Source organism: Diospyros lotus, chromosome 15 (genome assembly GCF_014633365.1).
Source record: "Diospyros lotus cultivar Yz01 chromosome 15, ASM1463336v1, whole genome shotgun sequence".
In the NCBI taxonomy this organism is placed as follows: Eukaryota; Viridiplantae; Streptophyta; class Magnoliopsida; order Ericales; family Ebenaceae; genus Diospyros; species Diospyros lotus.
Genome location: NC_068352.1, coordinates 11,997,608 through 12,010,865, shown reverse-complemented (window position 1 = coordinate 12,010,865; position 13,258 = coordinate 11,997,608). Strand labels below are relative to the sequence as shown.

The window sequence follows — 13,258 nt, the reverse complement described above, 5'->3', positions numbered from 1 at the left end:
TCTCCAAACCTTATCCCTAAGGACATGTGGCAAGCATTCATTGGCCACTTGGAGATAGGATTTGAAGTGTAATGATGAGAAATATGGAAAATGCAATTAACCGTATGGGATGTAGTTGTAATGATGGGAAATGTAGAAAATGTAATTTACCATGTGGGATGTAATGATGGGGAATCTTGAAAATCTAATTAAACATGTTGAGGCACAAATCCCTAGAGACACGTGGTATATTTTAATTGGATGCTCATGGATGGAATGATGACGCGACACGTGGCGGGATTTGGTTTGCCGAAGTTTCCTACAAATAAGGGCTTTGGGGTTATTCATTTTGGGCACCAAGTAAAGAGGAGAAGCAAGGGAGTTTGAGAGAGGAAATGTTGTCAAAAAGAAGGGAGAAAGTCGAGGGAGAATAAGCCTTGACAGAATTTTTGGGTCTTTCTCGAAGTTCATGCCAACCAGTAAGAAAAACTACGAGAAAACCTATTCCGCTAGTTGTAAACTGTGCTTCCTAAGGTAACCAATCATGGTGAGTGATTCTTTCATGTTTGTGACACTTTGAGCATTTGTTGCTTCACTTGTGTGTGGATGTTGCTTGCATATCATGCCTTTGTGGCTTACATGTCATATTTTCCCTTGGCTATGCATATTCCTTCTACTTTGTCATATATCATGTTTGTGTTGGTGACTGTGGCTAGTTGTTGGGCCATCATGGAAGAACTCATGCTCTTGTGGTGAGCTAAGGTGTGACTATGATGACCACAGGGGTGATTGCAACACCTTGGCATTGCTACCACAGGGGTGGATTTCATAATGGCATTATTGCATTTGCACTCATGTACTCTCATTTTCTGAGTCACTCACTTAGATGTTATTATCTAATTTGGGTGTTTCATACCTGTTGGACATTCAACGTCCTAGGTTTCTTAGAAGTTCCAGGTGTTCCAGGTTCTAGTTCGAGCAAGGGCAAAAGGGTGGTGCTTGGCTAGCTTTGGGCTTTGTAGCTAGCTTGGGGTTTTATTTCATTATGTAATTCAAGTGATGAATTATAATAGCAGCTAGGATGATCGAGCTTGTATTAAATGTGTGGGTGTCCTACAATTGTACTAAGGGTTGTGTGGGTGTAATATCTTAATTGGTGCACTTCAAATGTTGTATGGGGAAGTTGCCATGATGAGGGTTTATTCGCTAGCTCGGGCATGTGTAGTAGTTATAACTACAAGTAGTGAGTTGTGTCTTTTGGGTTTATTGAAAGTTGTATGCATTTCCTATTCATATAAAGGAATCTAGTGGAAACCCCTTTATTTAACTTTGGTTAAGCTTGAAGGTCCGATCTAATGCTTCCATTGGTAAGGGTTTCCATAACTCCTGTAGGTGATGTATTAATTATATTTCAAGTTATTGCGTATTTGAAAAAATGGGGCGTTACAAAATAACTCGTCTATCCTTGGGAGCGGATACTTGCTTTTTACAGTGGCCTTATTTAGCTAAAGGTACTCAGTACAAATCCTTAGACTCCCGTCCTTCTTCTTTACAAATAGCACTGGCGTGCCCCATGACGACGTGCTTAGTCTAATGAACCCCTTATCATTCAACTCTTGTAGCTAATTCTTCAATTCTTTCATTTCTGCTGGAGCCATTTGGTATAGCGGGATTGATATCGGTTGGGTTCTTGGCACTAGCTCAATTGAGAACTCGATCTCCCAAGGTGGAGGTAGTCTCAGTAATTCTTCAAAAAATACGTCCTCATATTCTTGTACCACTCGCACCCCATTGAGCTTTGGTACCTCTTTCTCTTCCAACTAAGCATAAGCTATATATCCATGAGCCCCTCGGCTCAACAACTTCTCTGCCTTCATTGCCGAAATCATCTTTCCAACCTTGGGGTCGCCTTCTCCTTGAAATTTAACCCACCCTCCCTCGGGTTTTTTATGATCATTATCTTCCAATGACAATCTATATTGGCGTCGTACTTGGATAAGATGTCCATCCCTAAGATTACATTGAAGTCATATACTTCCAACAAAATTAGATCAGCCTGGAACTGAACATTACTCAGGCTAACTTTGCATCCCCTCACCATTTTTGAAGACTTCATACTCTTACCCATAGGCGTCGAAATCACCATTAGTGCAATACCCAGGAAATTATTAAGAGTATAAATGATTTTTAATGAAGGGTATAACTGGAATTATTGAAAGAATAAGGCTATATGACACACTAACGCAGTTTTAGACGATCAAATTAGTCGGAGGGAGTAACCCGTACCTTAGATAGCCAAAGAAAATTGTACAGTATCAACAAGTGATTCGAATTATGACTTTTAGTGATGAGAGAAGAGGGATCGGGATCAGTTTTCCGTACAGCTGTCGATCGGGCTGAGAAAACTAAATCGACATAGGAAACGTCTGAAGGGTCAATGAAGCATGTCAAGGACTAATATTTAATGTGTAGAACAACCCTTAAGCAATTTCAGGTTGAAACAAAAGGATTTAAGGTCAATTTGACCAGTCGGGCCTAAGTGCAGTTTTCTAGTTTTGCCCAAGGGAGGTCAAAACGATAATTTTTCAGGAGTTTCGAGGGTCTAATGAGATGTACTAAACTTGCGGGACATGGTGATATAATTGGATTTATTAGGGGTGCTTTGGAAGGGGGCAAAAATGTCATTTGGAAAGTCAAGGGGGTGAAAGTGCAAATTATCAAACTTGCATAGTGTGAACATAGCAACCAGATTTCGGCCGCCGCAAATCTTTGCACGTGGAGGCCGATCTCGGCGAAGGGATGGCCAAGGGCGACCTGGGGGAGGTGGTAGCCGGCGCGAGGATGCTTGGTGACCAAGCTATGGCCGGTGATTGGCCGGAAAAGGATCGGATTTTTTAGTTTAAATAGGGGCCGAGGGTTTTGACTATTGGAGCTCAAAATCGATCATGTTTTTGGATGTTTTTGAGAGAGTGATTAAGGGGCTTTTGATCCTTGCATCGAGGAGAAGAGATTGAGAGTAATTTGAAGCATTTTGGTGTGAGTTTGAGGGTTGTTCGAGTTCGGCCGTGAATCGGAGGCGGTCCGCCACCGCCGACCTGCAACTGGCCGTTTGGGCCATTTTTCGGTGGCCTTTCGGCCTCAAACCGGTGCCAAAGAGATCAATTCAAGAAGGGCTTCAAGGCTTTACCCTTATTTTTGTCATCGGAGGAGTCGCCGGCGGCCGGATGTAAGGAAGAAGACGGTGGCGCGTGGCTGCACGCGCCAGTCTTCACTCGTACCCACGCGCTAGGCGCGTGATGGCGCATGGATGGGGGCATTTCGATAATTCAATTTCCAGTATTTTTTTTGATTTATTTTAGGAATTAACATGTTAAAATATTTTGGAAAATATTTGAGGAGATAATTATTTTGGAATTATCTAGGTGAAAATTGGGAAAAAATAGTGGAAATTATGAAATAATTGAGGAAAATGGATTTTATTGTTTTCTTAATTAAATATGGTGTTTAGGAAGTGTTGTGGCTCGAAGTTGAGTATATGTTCAAGCATTTTGGATTTGGCACGCAAACTGAGGCGTTGCACGAGGATTGAGGCGATCTGAATACATTCTAGGTGAGTGGTTTGATTCCAGCTTTTCCTTGTCTTGGAAGTGTTTTTAGGTGCTTGTGGTGGGTTCTAGTGAGCGGTTATACCCTCTTAGACATAGATTGTTTTACAAGGCTTTTACTTATGATCATTGTGTCGATATTTGCTACATTGCATTAACTGTTTTATTTTAAAATGTTTGTGCATGGCGTGTAAATTTTCATATCATTTGGGGTCAAGTTTAATTGCATCGTTGGGTCCGTATGGGGCGAGATGGGGTCTACTTGAGATTGGGACAATGTTAATCCAGGTGAACGGGTGTCACACTAGGGCACTCGAGGGAATAATGTTAAACCAGGTGAACAGGTGTCACGACGGTGCACTCGAGGGATTAACATTGGACCAGGTGAATGTGTGCCACAGTGGGGCATTCGAGGGATTAAGTATGTCAAGGTGATATCTCGAGTTAGACGTGTCTTGCATGTTGTCGTATAGTATGCCATGCTCGTATGTCTTTCATGCATTGTATAACTGTTTCATACCGTCACTTAGATGTTTTATCATCTAATCTGGGTTATGCCCCTAGAACGTTTAATGTTCCAGCCAAGGACTGCTGCAAGGGCAAGGACGTGGCTGGTTGAAGGCCAATGGTGCTTAGTTTAATAGTCATTGTGACGTTCTTAGTATGTATTTCAGGTTGTAAATGAACAACTTTATAGTAGCATTGTTGTCATCTGATCTGTATTACGTTAAGGAAGTACCATGTAAGAACTACGGTTTTTGATATTAAAGTATCCGCTGCGTTGTACAATGTCTCGTTTAGTTTAAGATTATTGATCTTGGTAGTTAAACGGGTAAGGCTGGGGTTCTCGGAGTTTGTATCTGCTTGTGAAGATTGTTCTTGACACACCATGCGTGTGAGCTTGGAGGAAAAAAAAAAAGTAATCCCTGGGATACCCTTATAGTGACATGCTTGGCGAGACGGGGTGTTACAATTAGACACCCCATAGGCTTGGTTTCCACTCTCAAACTCCAAGCCAATGCATGGGATATAAATGAATGAGTAGACCTTGGATCTATCAATGCATGCACATGAGTGTCCAAAATGAAGAGAGTACCTTGAATAATAGCAGGATTTGCCTCTGTGTCCTCCTTAGTCAAATTATAGATTCATCCCTACTAAGTCCATTTTCCTTCTTTGATCTTCAACTATTTCTCTTTCTTCTTTGGGAAATTGGAATACCCCGTGTTACATGGTATTGGAAAATAAATAAATTTTGATTATTTGAAAGGACCTCGGGTGGTCCGGGAAGCCCAAGGGTGGATTTTGAGAATTTAATTAATAAAATTTGTCGAATCGACGACTGAAAATGCCCTAGGACTTGGATGTCCAAGGGAGAAGGTATGAGATTGGTGAGCATCCCGAGGTGAGACTAATGATGCTGGAAGCAGTCCAATTGGGAATAATTTTTGAAATAAATTTTGTATAAGCCCGAATGGGTGCCGGTACTGAATGATAGTAGGGGACCTTCGGGAAGTTGAAGGGACCCTAGGGGTGGTTCGGTTTTGTGAGTAAGGCAACCCTAAAGCATTTTCGGGTGGAATAAAGGTCCCGTACATGTGCGGGGATGAAATCGGCCTTATCGAGAAAAAGTCAGTTATTAATTTTGGAGAAATCAAGTTATTTGGAGGCTTGATGCTAATTAATTAAGCTTTGGAGCGTCGAAAAGCAAGTAAAAAAAATTCCCAAGTGCAATTAAAAATTCCTAAGTGGAATTAACGACTATAAGTGGGGCAAATGTGTAATTAACATATATATAAATATGTACTCGTGGATTGCTGCCCAAACCTTCCACAGTGCCCCAATTTTCTCTGATATTTGGAATCAAAATAAAGAGAGAGAGAGAGAGAGAGAAAGAGAGTGCAGAAGGGAGGGTGTAACACCCAGTGTTACTAGTGTTAAGAAAATGAGAAAGGAAGTGAGAAACTTCCAAAAATGCCCTTAAGAAGTGATGGATCCTTAGGAATAAGGGTGCCCTATGAGAGGGCCATTTTGGTAATTTGGATAGTGAAGTCTAATAAAGGGTATTTTGGTAAATTTGGAGTAAATTACATAAAGGAATTAAATTATGGAAAATGGGAAATAGTGGGTATTCTATTATTTGAGAAACTAATTAATTTTCCCTAAATTGATGAATTAATGTGGCAATGCCACATGGATGGTTGAGATGGAAGCTTAGAAACCAAGTTTGGTATCGTAGAGTCACACATGGCATTATGTGGTCCAAGATAAATAGAGAGATTTAATTAAATGCAAAAGAAATTATATTTAGTCTTTCAAGCATTTAATGATGAGCATGATTATGGTGAATTAAATAAATCCAAAAGAAAATGAAAAATTAGTTACCCATTAATTTTTGGAAAATGTGAGATTTATTTAAAGGGAAAAGAAATGTATTATGTCTCTCATGTGATGGATATGAAAATAGTCCCATTTAAATAAATGGGAAAGAAATGAGAAATTCAAGAAATCCAATGGGTGAGATTTATTCTTAAAAAGAGAATGGATCCAAGGGTGGGGATTTAAAGAGAGGAAATGACATGAATTGTGCTTCTTCCAAGAGAGACGAATTTAATCTAAATGGATGGATGGTTGAGATTTAGTCCTCCTTAAGCACATGGATTGTGTTTTTAGTGAATGGCATAGTGTAGACACCCCCTTTCAGACCAAGGGAGGTGCTACATAAGATAAGGAATAAACGAATAACAACAAATAATAATTCTCATAAATACTGAAAATATAAATCTCAACATGCTAAATGCAAACTCAAACTGTACTCAACGTACTAGTCCCCAACTGGATAACATCAAATATAAATATCCCTCATAAAATAAAAGACAACTGCGGAAATAAATAACTAATGTCAAATGACCAAAAGACCAAATGACCCAGACATCCTTTAGGTTTGAGTGGCCTCCACGTACACAATCTAATGCATCCCACTGCTAGAACCCACCTCGGGAACTCTCTCGCCGCTACCTGGAATGGTGAAGAATACAAAGTGAGTCACAAGACTCAGCAAGAAATAGGCATGAAAGATATAATAGGCTGAGTCAAAGAAATCTCAAACTCATAAAAAATAACTCATCTCAATACCACAAGGTAACTCGATATAAACTAAGGGAAAAATAACCTCATAACTGAGGGATATCTTAACTCTTCTTATAATCGAACTCATTAATGAAAGTTTGATATATTTGAATAAACTATTATGGTTGCACAGGTTCTCATATGATGATGGTCAGAGTGAATATATCTCATGTAGGTATGCACATACTGGCCTGACGGCCCACATAAATCTCAATGCACCTTAAATGCAACTCAAGGCACAAAGGCGTAAATATAAACTCATACTTGCCTGTGGCTGAGCCTGCAACCAAAAGAAATAAGCACATATACTCACTAGAGTTTAAAACCCCTTGTAATACTCGGTATTACATGGTATTAAAAATAAATAAATTTTTGATTATTTGGAAAGGAACTCGGGTGGTCCGGGAAGCCCAAGGGTCAATCTCGATAAATTAATTAATAAAATTGTTGAATTGGCGGCCGGGAGTGCCTTGGGACTAGGATGTCCAGGGAAGATGGCAAGAGATTGATGAGAGTCTCGAGATGAGGATAATGACGCTGGAAGCAGTTCACCGGGAATAATTTTTGGAATAAATTCTGTATAAGCCCGAGTGGGTGCTAATACCGAATAGTCGGAGGGGACCCTAGGGGTGGTTTGATTTTTGGAGTAAGGCAACCCTTAAGTATTTTCGGGTCGAATAAAGGTCCCGTGCAGGCGCAGGGATGAAATCGATATTCCCGAGTAATGTCGACAATTAATTTTTGAGAAATTAAGATTTTGAGTGGCTTAAGAGTAATTAATTAAAGCATTGGGGGGTCCAAGTGCTACTTATAAGAATCCTCAAGTGTAATTAAATTCCTAAGTGGAATTAATATGATTAATGGAGATTAATGTGTAAATTAATTAATTTATATATATGTATATATATGAGGGTGCGAAGGTGGGGAGGAAGCTTCCTCCCCTAATATTTAAATTTGCTTTCTCTGTGAATCAAGATTCAGAGTGAGATTATGCGAATTTGAGAGGGGCAAAGATGAAATTATATATATATATGTGGGTGCATAAGTGAGCGTGTTTGCGTGGGAGAGGAAGCTTCCTTGAAGCTTCCTAAATGTCACCTCTGGTATTTCAAAATGAGAGAGAGAACAGAGGAGAGCGAGAGCTCGTGGCCGAGAGCAAGAGCCGAGGGAAGAAGAGAGTGATCAAGAGAGAGCTTGCGAATGAGAGTGAAAGAGAGAGAGAGACCAAAGGTGAGCAAGAGACCCGATCGTGGGTGGCCAATCGGCCATGGAAGCCGCGGCCAGAAACACTGGAGTGGCAGCATCAATGCGCGAGTGAGGCCGGCTGGTGGCTCTGCGCACAGGAGATGGTGGCAGCCGTGGCTGAGGCGGAGGCACGCGGTGGCTCACCAGGAGCTTCGAAAGCTGGCAATGGCGGCCGCGCGCAATAGTGGCTCTGTATTTGTGGGCCGGGAATGGCAGGAAGCCGCGGTGATGGCTGCGATGGAGGCTGTCGTGCGCAGTGAAGCTAGAACAGCCAACGATTGAAGCAAGCATCAATGGCGATGGAGGTAACGTCACGCGGAGCTGGTCCAGCAAGCTCACGAGCATGGCCGCAGTGGCTGCTCCCTCTGATGGCAGCGGCTGGTGGCTGCGACGGAGCGATCGGGAAGGCTGGCGAAGCTGGAGTCAAGCCTCAGCGGTGAGCGGTAGTAGCCGGTGGTCGACGCTGAAGAAGATGAAGGAGAAGGCGCAGGAGGTAGGAGACGATGTATAGTGAAATAATAATAATAATAATAATAATAAAATAAAGAAAAGTCTGGAAAATAAGGGAAAATAGCCAAAAATTCCAGAAAAATTAGGGAAAGTTTTGGAAATTAATTTGGGGCCCGATGAGCGTGCTGGAGCTCGAAAATAAGGTTTTGGGCGCAAATGGCAGCTCGGGAGGCAACGTCGGTGCGGGCATTTTTTGAATTTCTCTCCAGATGAGTCGAGGTAAATTAATATTTCTTCCCCAAATTATTTGCGTTAAGAGAGTTAATGTAGAATAATTAATTGTTTGATTAAACCCTATCTCGGGGTTGTTTGGAAAGTTGTTGATGTCTGGTTTATGCCGTGGTTGGTATTGTTTGTTGAGTTCTGATGGTGTGTGTGTGGCGAAGTTGAGGGCATTGGTTAAATGCTGGATGTTAATAGAGTTGGGGTTTTGTGTATTTGCCTCTAGGTTCGACCGGGAAGGCCGTGATCCTAGAGGAACTTGAGGTGCAGGCTAGAGTTCGTACCGAGACAGAGATGAGGCTTCGAGCCAGGTAAGGGATGGCCCCATGTGGAGGTGGCGATGCAAGTTAGTAAATGTGTTTGATAATGTTTTTATGTTGCATTGGCATGTAGTGGTTATATCTTGTGTGATGCAAGAACTAGTGGACCTATGGCCATATGGAGGACTAGTGTGGTGGGGGGCTAATAGGTTGATGCCTCAAACCTTAGTGGGTTGTGAGGATGAGTGGACCTAGCCTCATTTTCATGCATTTGGCATACATAAACTTGATTATATTCATATTTACATACATTGCACCCTTACTGAGTCTTTATGACTCATTAGGTTTTACCTCTTGTGTAGATGTTGCAAGTCCGAATGCAAGCAGGGATGGTGCCGGGAGGCTGTTGTGGCCACTAGCATCATTGCCCAAGATGTGGGGATGTGTACTCTCCTGTATTTTCATTCATGTATTTATGTGATTGAATGTAAGAGTTATCGAGCACTAGTGGTATTTAATTGTTGTAATCATCATAGTGTGAAAGATGATTGTGAGATTGCTTGTTGCATGGGGTTTGTGTTGTTGAAGCCAAGTTCGGATCGAGTAAGGACTATCGAGGTATGTTCTCATAAATCCCTAATACTCAGCGAAGTGTTTGTTATGCTAGCTTTATGCCTAGGTCACCTCTGGCGTGCTATGGGGCGAGCTGAAGAGAGGTGAAGCTCACTCGGGTTTCGAGTCTCGGTCCACTGAGTTTTTCTTGTTTGAGTTGAGATCGATTCTTGAGTGGAGCGAAGGGAAGGACGAAACCTAGTTCCCACCTGGGGCGTTTCCTGTTGAAACATAGTCAAACCCTTCAGTTGTGGTTCGTCGGGTGAGTAATCCGGTCGATTACTTACCGGTGACGCCCGTAAGTGGGAGCGGGTCGTTACACCCCTACTCCATAATAAGAAGCGTAAATAATTATCTCGCTAGGGCCGTACGATGCCCCTAATTACCGGTAATCAAAGATCTCAAAATGAGCTCAAGGGATCCCATCGCGGACCAGGCCGCGTCAATGCAACAATGCACAAATAATATGCTAGCACACAATATGTAGTGCTTGGCCGGCTGTCGAACCACTCCAGAATTAGTATCTATATATATCTCTTCTCTTCTCTTCTCTTCTCTAGTTTGCAGCAAAGTGCACCCTAGGTCGTCTCTCATAAGGAGCCTGTAACGCCCCGGTCCCACTCGCGGGTGTTACCGACGATAATCTCCTGGATTCCTCGCCCCGAAGCCAGAATTTGAAGGGTAGACTATGTTTCATGACGAAACGCCCTAGGTGGGAACTAGGCTTCATCTGGCCCTTCGCTTACCCAGGATCCATAAACACCCTAGGACCTCGCGAGTTTCTTATGAATAAAGAAATAACCCGCTACACCGCCCAAGGGCTTCAAGATGCGTCTTAACACCGGGCTAGACTAAGGGGAAAACTCGTACTCAGAAAAATCCTCCAAATTTTCCGCTATTTCATTTCTCGGGGACTCCTTCAGGGATTTTTATAATTTTTCTATAGCCCAAAATCTCCCAAAATTGGGCCCTATTATTTTCCTTTTTATTCCCCTAATTTCATCAAGCATGCTTAACCTTCCAAGATCCCTTCCTTCTTGCACATGAGATACCTACATGGTGAGGATAAAAACCTCATGAGCTATTAAGCTCAATAAGGGTGCAATGACAATAGTATGAACATGAAAATATATGTGATGCCAATGCATGTATGCAACATGGTTAGGGCTTCCACATCCTCACAACCACCTTGGTTTGAGGCTTTAATCTACCCTACCCCACTCAACCTCATGGCCATAGGTCCTAGCACAAACAACATGCCAATGCACACATAGAAATCATGCATCATACTTACAACTTGCAAGCCACCATCCCATGGGGCTATCCCTTACCTTAACTCCATTCCTTGAAGTTTGAACCCATTCTAGCTTTATTCCCACTCTTCTCCTTGAAAGAACCTTGAATAAAATAAATCCCATGGATTTAGAAGAAATGCTTTAGGAGAAAGGAAGGAAACCTAGCCTTTAATGGTTAGAAAAATAATACCTCACTTACCTTTCTTCTTTCCTTTCTTCTCTTGGGAGAAAATTTTCCTCTCTTTTGCAAAAAAAATGGAAGACTCCTCCATTTCTTTCTCTCTTCTTTCATTCTCTTTTCAAATGGCCAAAGAAGACAAGTCTTCCTTACACTTGCTTATTTGTATTATTTCTCCCATCATTCAAGAACAAATTCTAGCCTTTGGATCTTATGGATTTAAGAGATTAAATCCTAGCCCTTTACCAAAAGCACAATCCATGTGCTTTGTAAGAACAAATCTTGGCCATACACTTTACCTTTCAAGAATACATCCAAGCCATTGAAAGAAACACAACCCATGGCCTTAGTCTTCTTAAATCTCAACGATAGGATTTCTTTCACTTTTCCAAGACCAAATCCCCACCATTTAAGAAAGCACAATCCAAGACTTATGGAGAGCTTAGATTCCAACCTTTGGATTTCTTTGGAGATTAAATCTCCACCTTCCACCTCATCTCTTCTCTTGGATTAACAAACCCACTTGGAAATCCATGCCCACTTGAAGGTTTTAATTTCATTCATTGGATTTAATTCCACTTTCAAGACAAATCCTCCACCCTTGGATTATCTTGAATTCCCATTTCTTTCTCATTTATTTAAATGGGACTATTTTCAAGCTATCATCTTGAAAGACATATATACATATATTACATATAAATTAAATCCCACATTTTCCAAACATTAATGGGTGACTAATTTCCCATTTTCTTTTGGAATTTTCTTTAATTCAAGTGATCATTACACCCACATGGCTAAAATGGCTCATCTTATTTTCTTTTCCATTTAAATAAAAGCCACCATTTTTGCTTGAACAAGAATATGCCAAGTGTCACTCTAAGACACAACTTGGCTTCCAAGCTTTAATCTTATCCATCCATGTGGCACCACCAAATAAATACACCAATTTAGGAAAAATTAGTTATTTCCACTCCCATAATTAATTTCCCCTTTTTCTCATATTTAATTCCTTTATGGAATTTCTCTCCAAAATTACTAAAATACCCTTTGTGAATTTTCAATCCCATTTATCTCCACATAATGCAAAATGGGAACTAATTCACTTCCACACTTAATTCCATCTTGGAATTATTTTCAATTTACCAAATTACCCTTTATCGGACTTCATTATCCAAATTACCAAAATACCCCTCTCATAGGGCACTCTCAATTTCAAGGATCCAACACCTTCTCACGGGCATTTTTGGAATTTTTCTCACTTTCTTTCTCATTTTTTTAACACCTGTAACACTGGGTGTTATAGAGCCTCACCTTCTTCTACCAACAAGGAGAACCAATACAGATAACAATTTGTTTAGGGGGGGGGGGTTGATAGAAAACTAAATAACAAAATAGAAAACACAAAGATGGATGAAAATCAGTAAGTAAAATGCAACCAGTTGTGTATTTGTCCCCTATGTGAAATCTTCCTCGTCCAACCTATAAATCTTGGTTTGTTAGATGTTTTAATCTTCAGACATCAAACTTAAAGCATCCATCCCCAACAACCGTCCAGGGATTAGAATGATTGGAATAACAAAATGAATACAAAAATCTCTTATAAACAAAATGCAACCATTCACTCTCTATTCAACCTATCCGGAGCTATGCAAGAACAACCATTCAAGCACATTTTATTCACTTCCGAGATGTTATACCAACCGGCTACAACATGTTGTTCTCTTAAGCATTTAACAGAAAATGAATCCATGCAAATTCACACAAACCTGCCATGAACTCCATGCATTCACAAATCTACTCAAACTAAACCAAATGGAAATGAATAAGAAACAAACAACAAACCAGGTTTTTGTAGCTCATCCGGGACTCAGATTCCTCGTGGGTTCAAGATACACAACCAGTTACAATAGCTCTAGCCTTTCATTGCAGCAAGGAAAACAAAATGGAGACAAAAAATGAAGAAAAACAGAAAATGCTAACAACAATAAAAACGACCAGAATCTTTTCTCCTCTCCTCCCTCCAATCTCCCTTGGAAATAAATGCTAAGAGGCTTTAAATACATGGCTAAGAAAGGAAGAGCTAAGAAGGTTAGGGTTGGGCCTAGCCCAACAGAAAAGCAAAGGAATAAGTGAGCCCAAAACAGCAAAATTGAGCAGCCCAAATCTGCTCCTTGAAAGTGAGCCCAAGCTCCTTTAGATGAGCCACTTCTCTAGCCCATCCAA

At 41.0% G+C, this 13,258-nt stretch overlaps 1 long non-coding RNA gene across 1 annotated transcript in view; it reads right to left on the bottom strand.

Moving 5' to 3' along the window:
• Window positions 1-6,528: 6,528 nt before the first annotated feature.
• Window positions 6,529-13,258, bottom strand: part of LOC127791473 (uncharacterized) — an 83,905-nt gene continuing 77,175 nt past the window's right edge. The window contains exon 3 of the long non-coding RNA XR_008020949.1: window positions 6,529-6,602. This is a non-coding gene — a long non-coding RNA (uncharacterized LOC127791473). The remainder of the gene's footprint in view (window positions 6,603-13,258) is intronic.